We start from the raw sequence: 7,639 nt of genomic DNA on the forward strand, positions 1-7,639 counted from the left end.
TTAATATAATTTGAGGTATTTCAAATTTAAGATTTCTTTCTTTTATTTATTTACTACTGCTTCCAATCTAAAGGCATTTTTATTCGAGTAGATTTTCTCCTTTTGACTTCGGTTAAGTAATTGGTAACGCTTGAGTTATCAAACTCAGCAGTTGATTGGAAATTAGGATTGCTGATTAATTTGGATCCCTCTAAGGCTATTCTTTCCATAGGAGTTGACTAGGACTGAGGAATCAAGTTAATTAATCCACTTGACTTACCTTTATTTTGCAAGGGTTAACTAAGTGGGAGCAAAATCTAATTCTCATCATACCTGATAAGGATAACTAGGATAGGATTCCCAGTTCTCATAACTTGCGAAGAGTTTTCCTTATAATTATTAATTTATTTTTCTTGCTATTAAAATTACTTGTTCCCTATTTCAAAAACCCAAAAATACCCAATTTCCATAACCAATAATAAGTCATACTTCCCTGAAATTCCTTGAGAAGACGACCGGAGGTTTGAATACTTCGGTTATAAATTTTATTGGGTTTTGTTACTTGTGACAACCAAAGTTTTTGTACGAAAGGATTCTCTGTTGGTTTAGAAACTATACTTACAACGTGATTATTCTTATAAAATTCTTTACCAGTTCATATTTTTATGAGCTATCCCCGTCACTCTCTTATAGCTTCTCTTGAGCTTAGCATGAGGACATGCTAATGTTTAAGTATGGGGAGATTTGATGCACCACTATTCCGTGGTACATCTTGTGCTTAATTGAGTGGATTTTATCCACTATTCTCACACTTGTTCATGTAAATTGCATGTTTTATATTTTCCTTCCTAATCTTGTGCTATAATTGAAAACATGCTTCTTTGGCCTTATATTTGCTAATATTAATCCTTTCTTATTACCATTCAATGTCTTGATATGTGTGTTAAGTGATTCAGAGTTTATAGGGCAGGAATGGCTTAGAGGATGGAAAGAAAGCATGCAAAAGTGGAAGGAATACAAGAAACTGAAGGAACTACTAAAGCTGTCCAGCCTGACCCCCTGGTACTAAATCAATCATAACTTGAGCTATAGAGGTCCAAATGATGCAGTTCCAGTTGCGTTGGAAAGCTAACGTCTGGGGCTTCACAATGATATATAATTTGTCATAGCTTCCCAATTCCAGGTGACACGCATGCATGGATTACGCGGACGCGTGACCTGGCAAAAACCCAATCCACGCTAACACGTGGACGATGCTTCCGCGTGACTTTGCAGCGACCTGTACGTTCCAGAAATCGCTAGGTTTAGGGTTGGGTGATTTCTGGACTATTTTTGACCCAGTTTTCGGCCTAAAAAACACAGATTAAAGGCTATAAAGTGGAGGAATCAATTCATTCATACAGTAAACAACACAATACAACATTCATATTCATAATTTTTAGGTTTAGATGTAGTTTTTAGAGAGAGAGGCTCTCTCCTCTCTCTTAGGATTTAGGATTAGGATTAGGATTTAGGATTTCTATTATGATTAGGCTACTTCTCTTCAATCACAGGTTCAATGTTCCTTTAATTTATTTTCTACTTTTATTTATTCTATTACTTTAATTGTTATTTATCTTTTCAATTTGGCTTATGAACTTCATGTTATAGTTGATTTCTTTATTTAATATAATTTGAGGTATTTTAGATTTAAGATTTCTTTCTTTTATTTATGTTACTGCTGCTTCCAATCTGAAGGCATTTTTATTCGAGTAGATTTTCTCCTTTTGACTTCAATTAAGTAATTGGTAACGCTTGAGTTATGAAACTCAGCAGTTGATTGGAAATTTAGATTGCTGATTGATTTGGATCCCTCTAAGGCTAGTCTTTCCATAGGAGTTGACTAGGACTGAGGAATCAAGTTAATTAATCCACTTGACTTACCTTTATTTAGTAAGGGTTAACTAAGTGGGAGCAAAATCCAATTCTCATGACACCTGATAAGGATAACTAGGATAGGATTTTTCTAGTTCTCATACCTTTCTAAGAGTTTTCCTTATAATTATTAATTTATTTTTCTTGCTATTTAAATTACTTGTTCCCTATTTCAATAACCCAAAAATACCCAATTTCTATAACCAATAATAAATCATACTTCCCTGCAATTCCTTGAGAAGACGACCCGAGGTTTGAATACTTCGGTTATAAATTTTATTGGGTTTTGTTACTTGTGACAACCAAAGTTTTTGTACGAAAGGATTCTCTATTGGTTTAGAAACTATACTTACAACGTGATTATTCTTATAAAATTCTTTACCGGTAGAGAATCCAATCGTTCAAGAAGCTTGTCTTGGTGGTGCATTCCTTGACAGAAATAACTGATAAGAACCAGTTCATCAATCCTATGGTGTGGGCAAGCCTCCAGCAACTTCTTAAATCTCTCCCAATACTCGTACAAAGTCTCCCCATCCCGTTGCACAATACAAGAGATCTCTCTTCGCAACTTGTCTGTTTTCTGGGGAGGGTAGAACTTTTCCAAAAATTCTTTACGCAACAAGTCCCAAATGGGTCTAACTTCACCCGGTTGAGTATAAAACCACTCCTTCGCTTTCCCCTCCAAAGGGAAAGGGAAAGCAAAGACCAACACTATGGCTTCATCCGCCCCATGCCTTCTTGCAGTTGCACATGCAACTTGGAAGTCCTTTAGATGCTTCAGAGGATCTTCCCCAGGCAGTCCATTGTATTTGGGAAGCAAGTTTATCGTACCAAATTTGAGCTCAAAATTTGGGTCTAAAGCCGGATACAAAATTTGAAGCGATTGCAAGTCAAGATCAGGAGCTCCGGCCTCTTTCAAAGTGATTCTTCGAGGTGGGTCTGCCATGATGGTGTCACCTGAGTCATTCAAAGAGAGTTCAGTACTCCCACAGATGAATATAGAGTCTCCTCGTTGATTGGAGAATGGTAGTCACGGATGGGTGGTGATAGTGAATGGGAGGGTTCCCAACGGGGTCCCGATTCACTATCCACAAAAGCTAGCCGGCGCCGAGCTTGCCTTATATGAGTTAAAGTTCTTTCGATTTTTGGATCAAAAGTGGCCAAGCTCGGGTCTGGAAGCAACCGTGTCATTCTACTGAGGAGGCAATGAAAACCATGCAATTATGAAAAGCAAAATAAAAAATAGGCAAGTAAACAAGAACCACTTAATAATTAACAACTACCAAAACTAACTAGAGAGAAAAGTAGTATCTACAATTAGTGCTAAGTAGCAAATCAAAATTCAAATATTTACAATATTCACATATTTACAGCAACCAAAATTCTAGCACTCATTGCACTTAAAGTGAACTCCTCGGCAACGGCGCCAAAATTTGACAATGACCAAAAGCATAGGTTAGGAATTTCCTCAAAATTGGAATTAGCGTTGTAAGTATAGTCCTAACCCAACAAGTTGGTCACCGATCAAATTAGAGGTTCACAAGATTTGTCATATTTCAAAACTAATTCAAAACCGAGAGTATTTGACTCCCGAGTCATCTCCCAAGGAGTACTTTAGAACAATAAGTGTGCAAATCCGGTTGAAAGTGATCAAGGGTTTGTGATTGAAGAAATGAACATATAAAGTAATAAAAGAACATGCAAAATTATAACGATTGAACTAATTAACAAATTAAAGAACCGGCTATGTAATATAAACAAGTAAAGTATAAAAGAGATTAACATGGAAATGTATGAAAGATTAAAAGCATCAAAAAGAGTCTTGGCTTGGAGTGAGCTAAGGGTCCTTTCCTTGTTGGAACCACAACTATGACAATTATGATGGATTAGTCTTGCTTGAGCAACCCTCACATCGGAAGGTAAGTTAAATGAGCATAGGTGTCCTTAACTCACAAATCCTAACTTGCTTGCTAATTACTTTAGCAACAAATTAGTGTTAGTGGGAACAAAAATAATTAACAACCCAAGAATTGAAACTAAATATTCGACATTCCAACTATAGAAACCCAATTGCTCACTTTACCCAAGCCAAGAACAAAAATTTTAGCCTAAAACCATGTTTGACATTTTGTCAAACACTTGGTGGGCATAAACCTCAAACATGGAAAAAATGAGAAATGGCTTAAAACTAAAAGCAACTATTGATCTTAATCAACAAGGATAACACAAGGAAGCATGAAACAAACATCAAACATCAAATTCATCAACAAGAAATTGAAATTGCAAGAGAAAAGCGAAATTGAACTATAACTTGAATTAGAAGAAAGAGTAATAACAATGTAACTATAAAGAGTAATAACAAGAGAATACTTACAATGAAAGCTAGCAAAATCCAAGATCAAAAATGGAAATGGCACTTGAATGTAAAACTCTAATATAAACCCTAATAGAGATGATGAAAAACTTAGAGAAAAACTAACTAAAGCTTCCTATTCCTACTCCTAAAACTACACTAATGATATGCTATCCTATGTCTTCATTCCCCCCTCCAATATGAGCTAGAGAACTTCATAAATGGGCCTCCAAAACCCCCAAATAGCGAGGCATGTGCTATTTTAATGAAGTCATGTGCGGACACCTGTATGGACGCACAGATGCGTGCGTCCGCACACTTCGCGATAGATCCAGGCCTGTGCGTACGCACAAGAGGCTGTGCGCACGCACACTAAGCGATGCTTGGCGGGACGCGCGACTCGCTCGAAGTAATTCACATGCTCTGATTGGGCAGCTATGCGTACGCACAGGTAGCTGTGCGCACGCACGCACACATCTCTGAGCTCATCTCCTTTGATTCTTCATGTTTCCTCCACTTTGCATGCTCTTCTTCCATTTTCTCCAATCCATTCCTACCTTATACACCTGAAATCACTCACAACCAACATCAAGGCATCGAATAGAAGGAAAATGGAATAAAATAGACTAAATAGGCATAAAAGACCATATTTTCATAATTAAGCACAATTTGGAAGGAAAGTTCAAAAGCATGCTAATCAAGGGAATAAGTGCAAGCTTATATGATGTAAATCCATCCAATTCTAACCAAAATTCATCATCAAATATGGATTCATCACTCACCCATGGGCTATCTGAAATTGGGTAGATTACCCCTGCCTACCAAAGCTTCATAACCTCCTTTTGCACCACCTCTTTCATGACTGGATTCAATCTTCTTTGGGCTTGAATGGAAGGTTTAGCATCTTCTTCCAACAGGATCTTATGCATGCATATGGATGAACTTATCCCTTTTAAATCAGCAAAGGTCCATCCAATGGAATCTTGGTGCTTTTGCAGCACCTTGATCAACTCCTCTTCCTGTTCTTGACTAAGAACAGAGTTGATGATTACTAGGTAACTTTCATCACTTTCCAAGTATGCATACTTGAGAGTGGGAGGCAATGCTTTCAATTCAAGTTTGGGTGATTCTTTCTTCTCTTTCTTTTCCTCTGTTGTGCTTGGGTTGAGCACTTCAGCTGATTGGATTTTAGCAGCCTCCATGTTTAATGTGGAATCCTCTTCTGTCACCTCTTCAAGTTCTTCATCAAAGGTTTCTTGTACTACAATTTCCACTGCATCCAACCTCATACACTCTCCTAGTGACTCTTGTGGGTAGCTCATGGCCCTGAACACATTAAACACCGTGTTCTCATCATGTAGCCTAAGGGTAAGTTCACCCTTTTGGACATCAATGATGGCTCCACCAGTAGCTAAAACTGACCTTCCCAAAATTATTGAAGCTTTGGCTTCTTCCTCCGTATCCAACACCACAAAGTCAGCCAGGAAGATGAAGTCTCTCACCTTTACCAACAAATCCTCTACTACTCTATGAGGGAATTTGAATGATCGGTCTGCTAATTGGAGGGCCATTCTTGTTGGTTTGTCTTCCTCAATCTTCATTCTTTTCATCATTGCTAAGGACATCAAATTTATACTGGCTCCCAAATCACATAAGGCTTTCTCCACTATGATTTCTCCTATGATGCAAGGAATTTGGAAGTTCCCTGGATCCTTCAATTTTTGAGGCAGTTTGTGTTGGATGATAGCACTACATTCCTTAGTTAACACCACAGTTTCATCATTCCTCCAACTTCTCTTCTTGGTCATTAATACCTTCATAAACTTAGCATAGAGTGGCATTTGCTCTAATACTTTAGCAAATGGAATGTTGATCTGTAGTATCTTGAACACCTCCAAGAATCTGGAGAATTGGCTGTCTTTTGAATTCTTCATTAATCGCTGAGGGTAGGGAGCTTTAGGGACATATGGTCTTAAGATTTCTTTTTCTTCTGGTGGATTGGGAGCATGTGTTTATGCCTCTTCCTTATCACTTAGACTCTCATCTGTCTCCCTCTCTCTAGTTTCCTTTGATGTCTCCTTCAGTTCGTTTCCACTCTTGAGTGTAATAGCCTTGCATTCCTCCTTTGAGTTTGCCTTGGTTAGGTATCCAATTTGTGCTTCATGTTTTTGAATGGCAGCATCTTGGTTTTGTAAATTGGATCTCACCTCTTCATTGAATGTTTTCATATCCTCGGACCCCTTGCAAAGATTTGCAACCATAGCTTCAATGCTAGATAGCTTATCCTCAGATGATGGATTGGGAATTGGATATTGAGGCTGGTTATTCTGGGTTTGGTATGGTGGCTAAGAGGAGTTGTTGTATGGGTGTTGATATGATATTGGATTGGATTGTTGGTGGGTGTACTGGCTATGATTGTGAGGTTTGTGATCTTGGCCTTGGTTTTGTTGCTTTCCCCACCCAAAGTTTGGGTGGTTCTTTCAACTAGGGTTATAAACCTTGGAGTATGGGTCATGAGCTTACCTAGATGGATTTCTAATGTAGTTTGTTTCCTCCCAGTCAACTCCTTCCTCTATGTTCAACTCTGCTTGTGCTGAAAGTTGAGTATGGATGGCTGCAGCTTGGTTCTTCTCCATTTGCTTTGTCAAATCAGCCAGTTGCTTGGTAATCATCTTATTTTAGGCCAGAATTGCATCCATGTGGTTTAATTCCGTAACTCCTCTGTTATTGCTTCTGTTTGAGGCATAGAAGTACTCATTATCTGCCACTGTTTCAATGACATCAATGGCTTTCTCTATGGCCTTCTTCTTGTTGAGGGAGCCTCCAGATGAGTGGTCTATAGCTTTTTTTGACTCATGTGACAGACCCTCATAAAAATATATGTATCTGTACCCACTCGTTGAACATGTTAGGAGGGCATCTTCTTGTTAGATCTTTATACCTCTCCCATGCTTCATATAGAGTTTCACCCTCTTGATGCCTAAAAGTCTGCACCTCAGTCCTCAGTCTATTCACTCTTTGAGGAGGATAGAATCTTGCTAAGAATCTATTCACCATATCTTCCCATATTGTCAAGCTTTCCTTAAGAAAGGATTCTAACAACTTAGATGCATTGTCCCTTAGAGAGAAAGGGAACAAAAGCAATTTGTAAGTGTTTGGATGAAATCCATTTGCCTTTACAGTATCACAAATCCTCAGGACGGTGGTTAAGTGCTGATTAGGATCCTCCTGTGCACTTCCTCCAAATGAGCAGTTGTTTTGGACGAGAGTAATGAGTTGTGGCTTCAATTCGAATTTATTGGCATGAATTTTTGGCTTGAGAATGTTGCTCCCACAATTCCTAGGATTGGGGTTAATGTAGGAGCCTAGCACTCTCCTCTCTTGTGGAGCATG

General features: G+C 38.3%; 1 non-coding gene across 1 annotated transcript; it reads left to right on the forward strand.

Annotated features, from left to right (window-relative positions):
- The first annotated feature begins 7,151 nt into the window (after positions 1-7,151).
- LOC148568384 (small nucleolar RNA R71) lies at positions 7,152-7,255 on the forward strand. The gene has a single exon (XR_015882219.1). It is a non-coding gene; the product is annotated as a small nucleolar RNA R71 (small nucleolar RNA).
- The last annotated feature ends 384 nt before the right edge of the window (positions 7,256-7,639 follow it).

This window comes from Arachis ipaensis, chromosome B4, assembly GCF_059453495.1.
Source record: "Arachis ipaensis isolate K30076 ecotype BB chromosome B4, ASM5945349v1, whole genome shotgun sequence".
NCBI classification, from domain to species: Eukaryota; Viridiplantae; Streptophyta; class Magnoliopsida; order Fabales; family Fabaceae; genus Arachis; species Arachis ipaensis.